Source organism: Schistocerca gregaria, chromosome 2 (assembly GCF_023897955.1).
Source record: "Schistocerca gregaria isolate iqSchGreg1 chromosome 2, iqSchGreg1.2, whole genome shotgun sequence".
NCBI lineage: Eukaryota > Metazoa > Arthropoda > Insecta > Orthoptera > Acrididae > Schistocerca > Schistocerca gregaria.
In genome coordinates this window covers 448431033-448446045 of record NC_064921.1, presented here as the reverse complement: position 1 = coordinate 448446045, position 15013 = coordinate 448431033, and the positions used below count along the sequence as shown (strand labels likewise).

The window sequence follows — 15013 nt, the reverse complement described above, 5'->3', positions numbered from 1 at the left end:
CTACCCTGCCATGTATTCTTCTTCTGTCGACAAATGTGAAATTTATGCAGTCGAGGTAGTTATTTCTCTGCAAAGTAACATCCGAACATTTCATTAACAATTTAGAAGTAATATTAACAATTTTTGCGTTGTAAGGCACTAACAAAATAAGTTCAAGAACATCCTGGTACATAAAGCAGAAGAGCGTAAACAGAACTTATGAGATTTAAAAATTCAACTTTTGTACTGAGGCTAAGTAACATCTTACACAACAAAGCACAAATTCATAATACAGTGCAGTCTAATTTTTATTATTTGTAATCTAAGTTGGCTCTTTGTAGTATTTTTACGGAGTTTGATGTGAGTGAAAGATTGAAAGTATCAATGTTTATTCAATGTTGTTATATATACATACATTATTAATTTTTAAAGGTTGTTAGTTCTCGTTACAGAAATGTCTTGTGTTTACTTTAAGTGGTGTTGTTCGTGCCGTGTGGTTTTAAGGTATTCTTCCAGCATCGAAGTACTTTCGTGGTGCTTCAAATAAAATTTTCATATTTTATGAAAATGGTAGCAGACTTGCGCGGTTACTAAAGTTTTCATAAATTGTGACAGTTGAACCCGATACCTCGACGTTATCGACATACAAAAGGTGACACAGTTGTCGACAAAAACGACAATTTATAAAACTCACTAGCCAACAAAATTGGAGAACCTGATGAATCACAGTGAGATCTCTTTTAAAGGGCGATGAAATCTGACGTCGTAAATGGTGAGCTGATCAAGGCAAAAGAAAGTGAGCAAAATTACTAAACAGATCTTGCGAAATTGACCACGGCAAGGATACGGCTAATTCTACTTTACTTTGTGTTGGAGAATGCAAGACTGCGGGACAGATTTGGGATAAGCTGCATAGATATAAATTCCATGAAATTGTGTGGGAAGCAGCTGGTGGTATATATGGCCATCTAGCCAAATTTGTGGAAGTACGAGCTCAACTTTCTTTGTTAGCCAAGTCGTTAGGGTTGAACTTTGTGAACAGTTTTTGAAAACTTTCCCCAATGACTTCGATTACATTTATGTTACATGGCACGATATACCTGCTGTAGAGAAAACGTGGAGTAAGATACAAAAACGGTCTTTAAATTATGAGCTGGGAATAAAAATTCATTGATGAAGTGTTGGTATAGTAAAGGTGTCGAAAATGAAGATCAACAAACAGTGGCAAAGGCGTAATCTAATTTCATCTGAAGAATATATATCAAAAACACCTCATTATAAAAGGAATAAAGAAAGAAAATGATTTGGATGTGGCAAAGAAGGTCACTTAAGAAAAAGTATGAAACAGGTCATTTGTTTTAAATGCAAGAAAAAGGGATATCGATGAAATGAGTGTACTGGCTTAGACAAAAAGAAAAAGACTGCCATCTTGCCAACTAGTGCACATCAGTGAGAAGTTCAAGAAACTGTAGCCACACAGACACTTCAAAAATTAAGGAGATGTTTTAATGATGAGACGCAACAATTTTTCTGTGAATGTACACAAACTGGGCTGTGATGAGTGGTACATTGATGATGGTGCGACACATCACATAACAAATCAGCGTGTTGGTACACTTGATATTAAACATCCGAAACTCAAGGTAAGATCGATAGTGCCAAAAATGGTGTACAAACTAAAGCATATGGTATAGGTCGAACTGATATACAAATAATCATTGGACAGAAACAGACACAGCAATATTTTGAAGACTTTTGAGTTTGCGCAGATGTACTGGGAAGCTTACTTTCTGCTAAGAAAGTTGCCCAAAAAGGAATAAATCAAATAAAAGAAAAAATGGCAAAATTTTAATTTTTTAAACAATACTCAGATGCATATGCTACATCCAAGGACTAAAATGACCTTTACCATTTGGCTGTGAAGTCTGTTCGTGAAAAAAAGTCTTGTGTTATTCCTGAAACTGACGACATCTTACAGAGATGAAACGATAAATGTGCCATAAAAATAGGCACTATGTGCACCATTTTGTGAATTAGCATAGTTAGAGACAACGTCTTGTAGCTGCCTTTGTGAGGGGAGCATGTATGATAGACATCATAAGCTAGCGTTCGGCGACAGACTCAACCTGCTGAATCAGTTTATCTAGATATTTTGGACTAATGGAATAAATAACTTGCAGGGTCATCGATACTTTGCTGATTTTAAGAATAATTTTTCCAGTTCCAGAATAATGTACCATTTGCAACACTAAGATGAAATTAAACAAAAGCTACCACAGTTCATTACAATGATAAAAACTCTAGATGCTGTTACTGTGGAAGAATTATGTACAGACTATTTTAAGGAATTCTATAAAAAGATGTACATACGTTTGCTGATTCAACTGGACTAAAACATTCTATTACTACACCACGTACTCCTCAACAGCAGAGTGATAAAATAGATTTTATGTTCTTGAGTCTTCTCTGCTGAATACCTACTAAAAGCGTTTTGGGATGAGGCAATTTTGGCTGCGACATACACTTTGACTCTAACAGGTCCCACGAAAATTAAAGGTAAAACTCCAATTGAGAAAGTTTTGAGGAAAGAAAGTGGTTTTAATAATTTAGCGATATTTGTAACACAGCGCTACACTTCGATTCTTGCGCAGAAGAAGTTTGATGCTAAATCTTCAAAAAGATATCTGGATGATTATGAGCGCTGTTGATACAGTAGTTCTTTTCCTGAAAAAATCTGTGTGTGTGTGTGTGTGTGTGTGTGTGTTTGTGTGGGCGCGCGCGATTTCGCAGAGATGTAAAGTTGAACAGAAGCAATTACAGCAACCACTTACTCAAGAAACCAAAATGGGTTGTTGATGTGGGATGTAGATGAAAAGAAAGCGGTTACAGAAACTGAAAGTGAAATGTTACTGAAGAGGATAGCCAATGGGATTGTTTGGACCAGGTGTAGCTATAAGTGTTGAACAGGTTGTCAGCCACTTGTCTGACACTGAAGAACAAGTAGAGAATAGCTTGGAAGCAAGAAATGAAGATAGAGGAAGCCACAACTTACCTGAATGGCAAATTGGAAGAAACAGTCCCCTCACTATGAAGATTCAGCGCAGCATCCAAGGTGCTTCTTTGTGAGAAACCAAAGAATTATAAAGAAGCAGTGTAGTCAGAAGAATCTGAAGAGTGGAAGAAAGCACTGGAGGAATGCTCCTGAAGACAATTAAAATGTGGAAACTATTTTACAAAACTAAAACAAATAACATGACTGAAAATCGATTTGTTTTTGCTACGAAACTAAATGCAAATAATGAAGTGGTTCGACATAAGACTCGATTTGTGACAAAATGATATACTCAAGATTTTGGAATATATTGTGTTGACACATTTAGCCCTGTAGCACGATCTGAGACGATGAGACTCTTGCTCAATGTTGCAATTCAACATGATTGGTATATAAGTAAATTTGGTGTGAAGAGAGCATTTCTCAATTGTATTTTGAAGGAAGAAATCTACATGTATCAACCAAAGGGCTTTGCTGATGGCACAGAACCTACACATTAGTTGCTGAAGAGTCTGTATGCTTTAAATCAAGCCTCAAAGTGCTGGTACGAGTGTCTTGTAAAATTTCTTACTGAATGTAAATCATGGGAGAGCTATTCAGGTCCGTGTATATTCTATGGTGAAAACATGGTACTGCAGCTTTAAGCTGATGATGGATTGGGTATGGGCTCTATTGATGCAACAACTAAATTTATTTAACAGTTGGGTAAACATTTCCACAGTAGAAAAGGACGATTACTTTCTGGGCTTACAAGTCAACAAATTCGATAATTTTTCCCACATAAATCACTATGAATATGTGAAGAAAAATATGGTATGATTGATGCAAAACAGTTATCTTTACCATTTTAACACGGATGGATACTGAAGGACATAAAGTTTGAGAAGAATGAATACTGTAATATTGAATCTTATAGTGAGGCTGATCATGGCGGGGACAGAGGCACAAGACCAACAACTACAGGTGGCATTTCACTCAAGTTTCTTAAAGACACGGTTATGTGGGACAGTAAATTACAGTTCTCTCTTCAATGGAGGCAGTACGTGCTGCAAGTGGAGCTTTCAGATCACATATGTGGTTCCAAAATTACAGATGATGAAGGAACTTGTTGATATTGTGTCTGCTTCATCGTATATATAAAACTTTGCGGGATTGAGTATTGTTATATATACGCATTGATCACCTTTTAGGGTTGACAGTTGTCGTTATAGAAACTTCTTGAATTCACTTCAGAGTGGTGTTGGTTGTGCTTTGATGGTTTTAACGTATTCTACCAATACAGCCGTAGTATTGTGATGTTTTTAATAAATGTTTCATTTTAAAAAGGCATTTGATGTTTTCTCAACAAAAATTATTAGGAACAATAAGAAAGTATGAAAAAGTATCAACAACAATAAGAGAGTGCTGCCAGCTGGATTTTATCATACATATGTTAACAACATTCATGTTGATTCTTGTGACATTGTACGATGGCGGGGTAATGTTTACCACCTAACATGTTCATCTCCTCGTTAGGTCCATTCTATTAGTTAACCCGATGCGTTTGATTTGTCACAAGTCACACTTTGAACTCAGTTAGGTAATCTGTTTAGTACGAGGTGCAATAAGAACCTTGCATAAACAAGGTACTAACAATTCCTGCCTCATTAGCAAGCAAATAAATATGTAGCGTTTTGGTAGTAAAGTGGAACTGAAGTGACAACGCAGAAGTGTGAGAGGGAAATTCATTTAGCGGACCATAAGAGAGCAACCCTCGCAGCAGGAAGACCAACTAGTGCACACAAAATGCAGCTTCACGTGTCTTCGCTAAACAGTAAAATTACATGACACAGCTGTGGACAGTGCGTGTGCTTCACATGCTAAGCCTCTAGCCTCATTGCGCTTTTAACGCAAGAAGGGAATCTCGAACACTGGTTGGACAGGAAGAAGCCAGCATACACAGAAGTTTGTTTTGGATATTCTTATTGGTCGAGTAAGCGACGATGCATTGTGTAAAAAGCACGCCCATTGGCCGGTACCAGTCGTGGAAAGAACCGGAGATGCTGTACGGTGGGGAAATTAGAGGCAATGTAGACAATTACGTAGGGATAATTGAGGCCACTGTCTCTGTCTGGAGTAGGCGTGCTTTGCACGGAGCACTTAATGCTTTGTGGTGATATCGAGAGAGATATTTTCAGTGAACACTTCATTGATTCGCGTGCTGGATTTCTCGTCTGTTCATACCGGAGGACACGAGAAGAGCTGTTGCAGGCAACATCCTTCTGAGAATTTTTGAGGGCAACATCGTGCACGCCATCGAGCCTTGACGAGTGTACAAAGCCATTTGTCTTAGCTTCGGAAGTTTTAGACTGTTAAATTCTGTCAGCCGCCAGCATAGTTTTTTTGTCAGAATAACAGGTACGAGAGGCGACACACGCAACAGCCGACTGCCGCTGAGGTTATCACTGCATTCTGCAAAAGGTAAATGACCCATTGCCCAGCCGTTAAATGATGTCAACAGCATGCTTAGACAGCAGGTCTGCATTAGATTGGGGTAATTATTCGCATCCCCTCGTGTCCATCCCAGCCAGATAACTCATGTGTGATCTTTAAAGTTTGAGGAAGTGATCTGTCAGGCACAAATTATTGCCCAGCTACAGTAGTTTACTTTATATTGCCAGAGAATACAGTATTGGTTTTGATAGAAACATCTTTTGAAGTACTTTTAGTAGATATTCGGCATTAGGTTGCTAGTGACTATAATTAATATTTTCCACGTGTTTATTTTTCTGCGGGATTTTCCTAGTTTATATAGGATTTTCCTAAGATTACTGTTTCCACAACTTGAACTCAAATGTGTATGGTAATCCTTGTAATAAATTCTTTCGTGCAAGTAGTAGACTGTTGTTTGTCCTAAAGTAGAGTTCCCCCCCCCCCCTTTACTCACTGACATTTTTAGGTGCACTGACGGCAGCTACTCTTCGGATGTCTAACAGCGTGTCTGGGACCTACACATCTGGCACGGCCTGGGTTCGCCGGCTTAAGATTTAATTTTCCTTCTCAGAGAATTCCTTAAGTGCTAAGTTGTGGAGTAGATCACACCAAACTATCATCGGCTTGTTACAACTTTATCAGGAAAACAGTATATTTTGTATGAGATTCGTATAACTTATTTTTCTGTCTAGATTGAAAGTACATCTTTTTAGTTGCAAGTGAATAAAGGTGACGGGCGAAATAGTTTTGAGATTTTACAGAAAATAGTTCTGAATACATTTGCTACCAATAAATATCCATTATATGTTGCGTCTTTCCACAAACTGATAATGGACTTATATGTCAATCTGATGGTTCAAATGGCTCTGAGCACTATGGGACTTAACATCTGAAATCATCAGTCCCCTAGAACTTAGAACTACTTAAACCTAACTAACCTAAGGACATCACACACATCCATGCCCGAGGCAGGATTCTAACCTGCGACCGTAGCGGTTGCGCGGTTCCATACTGAAGCGCCCAGAACCGCTCGGCCACCACGGCCGGCGTCAATCTGAAGACAGTGCACGATGTGAGCTCACTTTACGAAGATTATACCAATATTTTCTTGGGGAAAAAGGGAGGGGCAGCTGGCCTCCACTGCCTCTTGCCGACGTATAAACTGTAGTGTCAAAATCGTGTGGGTGCAATCCACTTCCTGCCTCTAAAAGCGTCCTCATTCATATGAGACTAAAATCTTAGGGGGAATTCACCTGGAGGAGAAAGAGAGCAACATTCGAATATGATCCAGCCTTTGTCAGTCAGTCAAAATCAGCTTTACAAATGTTGTGTATGTGTGTAAATGAAACTATGTATGAATATGAATCTGTACTTTCACGCAGTAGCTGAGGACTAGTCAACATTATCGTTATTACTTCTTCACACCTCATATTTTTAAAAGTTTGTTAGTACTCTATTTTCTGCGTTTTGTAATTAAATGAAGCAAATTATTACGGGACCATTAATAACATATCGTAAATTGAGGCTAAATTGCTCCTATGGGTGTTACTTTACTCCAGAGTGAATGGAGGGGAAGTCTTCAACTCAAATTAAAAGCTTTCTGCTTTAAATCACAGTTGGCATCACAGTTCCTTCCAGTACTTTCTGGGTCTGCCGTTTTGTGCGTAGTTGTTGAGTGGAAGCCGTTGAGTTGAAGTGTTATTTATTAAACTGAAATTTGCGTTTGAAAAGTTGTTTATCAGTAGTAAAATTTAATGCTGAATCAAAATTTACATTGCCTGATAAAGCAGTTGCGTTTGTTTTCCTCTAATTCAAAAATAAATAAGTAAGTTCACATTTTCAACAGTTGTGGGCATACTTTTCGCCACTCATAAAATGTAGCAAAGTAAATTGTGGGGCTACTTTGCACCACTCATAAAATGGAGCAAAGTAGCCCCACTCATTTCTACAAAATATATTTTAGTTGTATTTCAGTTTATTTCTCATAGATTTGGTTCGTGAATATGAAAGAAGATGAAGAGCACGTCGATACATCGACTATTCGCCCCAACAGTTGGAAAAATGCCTGGAAAGTATCAGGAATTGTACACATTCCCACAGAAAGGATTCAGATCACTTCAAAATCCCAGAACGTACTATTTTAAACAAACTTAAACAAAACATCAAAATACCCCAGGTATGAAGATTGTTTTAACGGAGATCAGGAGAATGAGTTTGCATCGTATGTAGAAATGATGAGCGATTATAGCGTCCCCTTGAATTCAGCTGATCTGCGTCGTGTAGTAAAATCTTGTCTGGATGGAACGGGGCGTAATGGCAAAGCATTTTCCAACAATATACCAAGGAAAGTTTGGAAAAAATGTTTCCTTCAACGACATCCTCAACTGACTGAAAGATTTGCCACCAACATCAAATGCAGTAGGGCAGCTATTGATGAAACCGTGTTGCGTAAATACACTGAAAGTCTCTCCAGTGAAACGAAAGCAAGACCACCACATATCTGGAATCTAGATGACACGAATCTCGCAGACCATCCAGGTAAAAGAAGAGTTATCAGTCGCTGACGTGCAAAATGCCCAGGAAGAATTTGTAACTTTTCTAAATCTAGTTGCTACATTCTGATCTGTGCCAGGCAACATGGGAACTTTTATCACCCTATGTCATCTACAAGTCTGGGAAGCTGTGTAACACATGGACGGAGGGAGGTCCAAAGGGATTCAGGTACAATCATTCTAATTCAGGATAGTTTGCGCAGTGACATACAGTGACTGGTTTGAGACCACACTGCTGCCCAAGCTGAAGAAACTGGAAGGAGAAAAGGTTGTGGTTGCTGAAAATCTCTCTACATATTTGGACATCCAAATTTTTATGACATGCACAGAAATTAACATTCATTTCGTGTGTCTTCCGCCAAACTCGACTCATCTCACTCAGCCTTTAGACGTTGCCTTCTTTCCTCCCATGACAGCTGCATGGCGGCAGGTACCGTGTGAGTGGATGCAGACACTTGAAGGAATGAAGTGTGCTGTTCTTCCTAAAAACCAGTTTCCTGATCTGCTGAAAAGGGCTCTTGATGTGATGCAACCAAATTTAAAAAGTAACCTTAACAGAGACTTTAGGAAGTTTGCAATAGCTCCCTGTAATGTTCAACCATTGCTTGAACGCATCAGACACAGAAAGGTACAAAAAGATAATCTGAATAATTTATTCTGCTCAGTCTGCAAAGGAAGGAAACTCTCAACATTCCTGGGGATAAAGATCACAAGAAAGGAAGAAAGATTCCAGTGTCACCTGAAAAAATGTCTCTCATGCAACTAGTACCAGTATAAGAACGGTGGAGAATGTGAGTGTTGCAGCAGAAACCGCTTCACAGACACCTATAAGCCAACGAGGCAAACGCAAAAGAAAGCAAATTTGGCATTCTAAGAGAAATTAATATCACTATACACAAGATTCTTCTGACGTAGAATCATGGGAGTGTTACAGGGAGAGATGTCTTCTGGAAGTAGAGCACGAAGAAGAGGAAGAAAACTTACAGAACTCTAAAGGACCACAAATGAAACCAGTAAAGAGAGAAGTCGGTGCTTTTGTGATCTTTCATTATGAGTATCATCTGCATCCAGGTGTTACTCAAAACTTTAATCAGACTGGGGCAGCAAAAAGTGCTATGAGTAAGTAATATATATATATATATATATCTTGGAAATGGCCATCAAAACCAGATGAACTCCTTTATGAATGGAAAGATATTGTGGGAGGGGGGGGGGGGGGATTCATAGATCCACCACACTTGGTGAATAAAAGGTGTTTTTACACATTCCTGAACTGAGTGGTGTTGAGTGACTTGGCTGAATTGTGTGGTAATTAGGTTATGGTATCTAGAGTATATAAACATGTAATTTTGATGAATATTGTATATCCAAGAAAATCTAATATTTACTTCTTTATAAGAATAATTTTGCAATTTTGAAAAATAAATACTGAATTTGTATGTGTGGACTTTTTCTGTTTAATAAATGTTAAAACTGAACTTTACTGTGTGTCTAACGTTGCTCCACACATTTTTCCATTAGAATTAAACTGATTTTGAAAGTGGAGAAATGAAACCCCGCCATATGGGAAACTTTGCCCCACTCTAAAAAATTGCGTAACTCATTATAAAATGAAAATCCAAAGACCTCTTCACTCAGACATTATTCTTTTGTGCTTTAGTTAACTGCTTGGAAATTATCAAACTTGTTTGTTAGCTTTAACTTAGGTATTTTCAAGCATCGGTACAAAGTGTCTAAATATTGGAGCAAAGTAGCCCCCCTATACAGTAACATAATTGCCATGTTTGCGTCTGAATATCGTACACATTATTGTAACTTCGAGTATATTTTGTTGGGGCGTAACTATTTATTTTTTGGGAGGAGGGGGGGGAGAGGGATGAGGGAGTGCCAAATACACAACTATATTACACACTTAGGGCAACAAAAAAACCTGTATACAGCCTTGATTCCACAATTATAAATGTAACTTTCTTAGAACATCTTAGTTTGCAGCCTCTACAGAGTGGTGAGTAGGACGTGGATTTTGGAATACGTTTATTTATGTCATATGTGTTACTGGTACAACGTTAAAGTTATCTTAAAGGAGCAACACTGTTTTCTTTGATTAGTGTTGCCTTTCATTCTTTACATGCTTTGGCTTTTTCTGTTTATTCTGCGTTTATCGTTGTCTGTTATTATTCGTAAGCTGTTACACATTACAATAAACACTGTACAAACAAGCTTATTTCCGTTCTCCACTTACTGCGCCCGATCGTAGGTTACGGGCCCAGTTGCATTGTTTGTATTTCAGTGTAGTGACAGAGATTTGTTTGTTTGCGTCCTGCACAACAGCAAAATTTGACGTTACCGGCTTAGTGTTGGGGTGACGCAATGGAACAATATACTCTTATGTTTCAGTGTTTAAAGTTGTGTGGAGGGGACAATTGGGCGATGTGGAAATACCAAATGGAAGTGTTATTCAGAGGAAAAGGCCTTTTAAATATTGTCACGACATCGTTGTTAAGCCACCACTAGAGAAAGAGGTGAGGTAAAAACATGGCTGGAAAAGCACGCAAAAACACATGAAGTTATTGTGACGCAGATGGAAGTAGCACCACTCACTCATCTACTTTCGTGTATGACGGCATGTGGACGAAAGTGAAGACTGTCTACGAAAAACAGTACGCATTGGGTATTCACCACTCCTGAAAAAGTTTTTCTCGCTCAGTTTCGTGATGACTCGATGCTTACAGTTATATTGAAAAAAGGAGAAATCAATACAAAATTGAAGCAAATGGGTGAATCACTTTCATATAAAATGATAATAACAAAAGCGTTAATGTCATTGTCAGAGCGGTATAAACTTTTCCGTTCAGCAGGGAGTCTGTTCCCTTTAAGAAGCAAGTTTAATGAGTCAACTTGAGGCTGCTCATTGAGGAAGAGAGAAATAATCACTCCAATCAGCCGGAGGTAGCTTTGGCCAGTGCAAGCAGGCAGCAAAAATTTACCTGTTATGCTTGAGGTAAGAAGGGCCATTATGCAAAGGATTGTAAAAGTAAAGCGAAGAGAGAAACGATAAGGTGCAATTATTGTAAGAAAAGAGGTCATCTGAAGTCAGATTATAAGGAGAAAGGCTCAGAATGTAAATAAGATTATTGGATCATGAATACAGGTGCTAGCGAGCATATGTGCAATAAGAGAGAACTGTTTACGAAACTGGACAGCATGAAAAGCTCAATGAAAGTTACTGTGTGTGACGGTAAACTTCTTGATGTGATTGGACTTGGTACTGGGGAACTGTATGCATGGAACTGAGTTACATTTATCAAAACAGTACTTAGTGGAGTGCTTTTTGTGCCTGAACTGAAATTCAGTCTGTTTTCTGTAGTAACTGCGTTAGACAAAGACACGTGTTTAGTGTCAAACATGGAACAACGTGAAGTTCGTGCATTATCCAAACTTATCAACAAAATGTATCGCTTGTTGTTTTCACTAAACGAAACACAATCAGAACTGTCTCTGGTTACTTTGATATGTGCGGGTAAAAAACGCACTACCATTGACAGTACTGACACTAGTGAGCTTTCATCAGTCCGTATTGATAGTGGCCTCGTCAGTTTGTCTAAATGTGTTGAAAACTTGAGTGTCGGGCACAAAAAAATGTGCCAGCAGAGCATCACACATGTGAAAGAGTTTTTGTCATGTAATGGAGTAAGCTTCCTTAACGGCTTTGTCACTTGTGAAAAATGTTTGGCAGGTAAATAACATCTCTTGTCTTTTCCTGTTAGTTGGTCCAGAGGAACCCGGTGATGTCGTGTTGATTTTTACCTCGGTTCCTCTGGAAGAATCCTTGTAATTAATTGGTGAGAAACTGGATGAGGAAACAACCAAGCTTTGTCGCCATGTGCTGACGTCGACGTACTTTTTATTCAATGACAAACTTTTGAACAGACTGACGGAGTGGATATGGAGAGCCCATTGCCCTCTATAGTCGCCAATCTTTTTATGGAGGATTTTGATGAGATGGCGCTGAGGACGGCGTCTTTAAAATCAAACTGTTTCTAAAGGCATGTCGACGATACATTTATGGTGTGGCCTTATGAGAGAGAGAACCTCTTGACCGCCTCCTACATCATTTTCATTCCCTGCATCCTAGCATCAAGTTTACCATGAGGGTGGAAAGCGATGGAAAGGCTTCGTTTCTTGATGTTCTGGTGTACAGAAATGATGATGGGACACTGGGACACAGTGTTTATCGAAAGCCTACGCACACGGACCTTTACCTGCATGCTTCTAGCTGCCATCCATCGTTCCAACGTAGAGGGGTACTGCGGACGTTGGTGAGAAGAGCTTATACCATTTCAAACGGAGAAAGCTTGACACAAGAAGTGGACCATCTCAAGGTTGTGTTCATGCAGGATGGTTATACAGATAAACAGATCCGTCGTGCTTTCCAGTTTGGACCTTCGTCTGAACCACCAGAAAACACCTGCAAATCGGTGGCTTTTCTATATTTTGCTGGAAGCATTTCCTCGAAAACAGGAGGAAATCTAAAAAGATATTATATCAAAAGTATTTTTCGTCCGCCAGCCAAGATTAGAGCGCTTCTTGGCTCAGTTAAGGATGACTTGGGTCTGAGGAAGCCCGGTGTGTACAAGATCCCTTGCCACTGTGGGAAGGCTTATATTGGTCAGACAATCCGGACCATTCAGGACCGATGTGTTGAGCACCAACGGCATCTACATCTACATCTACATCTACATCTACATCTACATGACTACTCTGCAATTCACATTTAAGTGCTTGGCAGAGGGTTCATCGAACCACAATCATTCTATCTCTCTACTATTCCACTCCCGAACAGTGAGCGGGAAAAACGAACACCTAAACCTTTCTGTTCAAGCTCTGATTTCTCTTATTTTATTTTGATGATCATTCCTACCTATGTAGGTTGGGCTCAATAAAATATTTTCGCATTCGTAAGAGAAAGTTGGTGACTGAAATTTCGTAAATAGATCTCGCCGCGACGAAAATCGTCTTTGCTGTAATGACTTCCATCCCAATTCGCGTATCATATCTGCCACACTCTCTCCCCTATTACGTGATAATACAAAAGTAGCTGCCCTTTTTTGCACCCTTTCGATGTCCTCCGTCAATCCCACCTGGTAAGGATCCCACACCGCGCAGCAATATTCTAACGGAGGACGAACGAGTGTAGTGCAAGCTGTCTCTTTAGTGGACTTGTTGCATCTTCTAAGTGTCCTGCCAATGAAACGCAACCTTTGGCTCGCCTTCCCCACAATATTATCTATGTGGTCTTTCCAACTGAAGTTGTTCGTAATTTTAACACCCAGGTACTTAGTTGAATTGACAGCCTTGAGAATTGTACTATTTATCGAGTAATCGAATTCCAACGGATTTCTTTTGGAACCCATGTGGGTCACCTCACACTTTTCGTTATTTAGCGTCAACTGCCACCTGCCACACCGTACAGCAATCTTTTCTAAATCGCTTTGCAACTGATACTGGTCTTCGGATGACCTTACTAGACGGTAAATTACAGCATCATCTGCGAACAACCTAAGAGAACGGCTCAGATTGTCACCCAGGTCATTTATATAGATGAGGAACAGCAGAGGTCCCAGGACGCTTCCCTGGGGAACACCTGATATCACACACGGCTGCTTCAGCCTGAGAAATGGGCAGTGGCGGGGCACTGTCTCACCGAGGGACCGAGAATGCTGTATGACGAGACACAATCGGTTGCCCCTGCATCTCGCTATTGGGACTGTGTTTTAAAAGAATCCATACAGATTCGATTATCTCATAATCTTATTAATAGAGACAAGGATTACCTTTTAAGTAAGACTTGGAACCCGGTGTTATTAGTCATTAAAAACAACAGTCTGTGTTTCGATCGTCGGAATAATGTTTCATTTTTGATAGCGATATCTCGATTTCGCCTGTTTTCACCACTGGGGCACTGTATGTTTACTTGCGCTAGAGGGCAGTTATGGCACCTTCTCGCGCACATGTTGTGGGCCTTCTGTGGCGTATATAGGGGCCGCCGCTTGTGCTGAGAACGAGATCGTGTACCACTCTCACCTGAAGATGGCGGCCAGTTCGACCGCTGAAATATTGTGTCAAGATGACGTTATGATCCGGCTGCACACCCGAGAAGAGTATTATCAAGATAGATTTACTTATGCGTTATGATAATTATGTGACAAGGTACGGAATATTTATATCTTCCACAAAGGGAACTGAGATGTTTCTTGCAATCTCCAGTCTCTGAAAAGGAGAAGAAAACTGATGTTCATGTAAATGAATCAGGTACTATTTGTTGTCATGAAGAGAACGTAGAGAAAGCTTCAGATTCAGATGAACAGAAAGAAGAAATGAGGACTGAGGTTGTGGAAGAAAATAAAAGTCAGCCTAGAGAAGAACTAGAAAACGGTGTGACAGTAAAAAACGGAGACATTTATTTTGAGGATGTAGGGGACGATGCAGTTTCTGATGACAAGAAGACATACAGTCTAATGAGCGATGCGGAAAATTTAACACCCTAATTACTTGGACGATTATGAGTTGAACCTGTTGACAGCAGGGAATGACTAAAGCTCCAGCACCTACGCTCAAGCAGTGTCTTGTAGTGAAGCTAAAAATTGGAAAGATGCCATAGCAAGAGAGCTGCAAGTTCTGGAAGGAAACAACACATGTGATCATGTATATGAGACAAATGATTCTGATGAAATTGACACAAAGTGGGTTTTTAGGTGAAAAAGACATGGAAAAGGTAATAATGTTTTTTATAAAGCTAGTCTCGAAGAGAAAGTCTTCCAACAAAACTTGTCTTATTCAGAGATAGTCCAGTAATGAAACTAACTTCAGTGAGACGTTTCTGGTTTTTTGTAATGAGAGAAACTTTCCCAACTAGCAACTGGGTGTTTTAGTGCACTTTTTCTGTCGAGTGATACTT

General features: G+C 39.4%; 1 protein-coding gene across 2 annotated transcripts in view; it reads right to left on the bottom strand.

Moving 5' to 3' along the window:
* The window catches only part of LOC126325594 (phenoloxidase 1-like), a 195850-nt gene that overhangs the window by 75782 nt on the left and 105055 nt on the right, over window positions 1–15013 (bottom strand). The gene's annotated exons all lie outside the window — the stretch shown is intronic.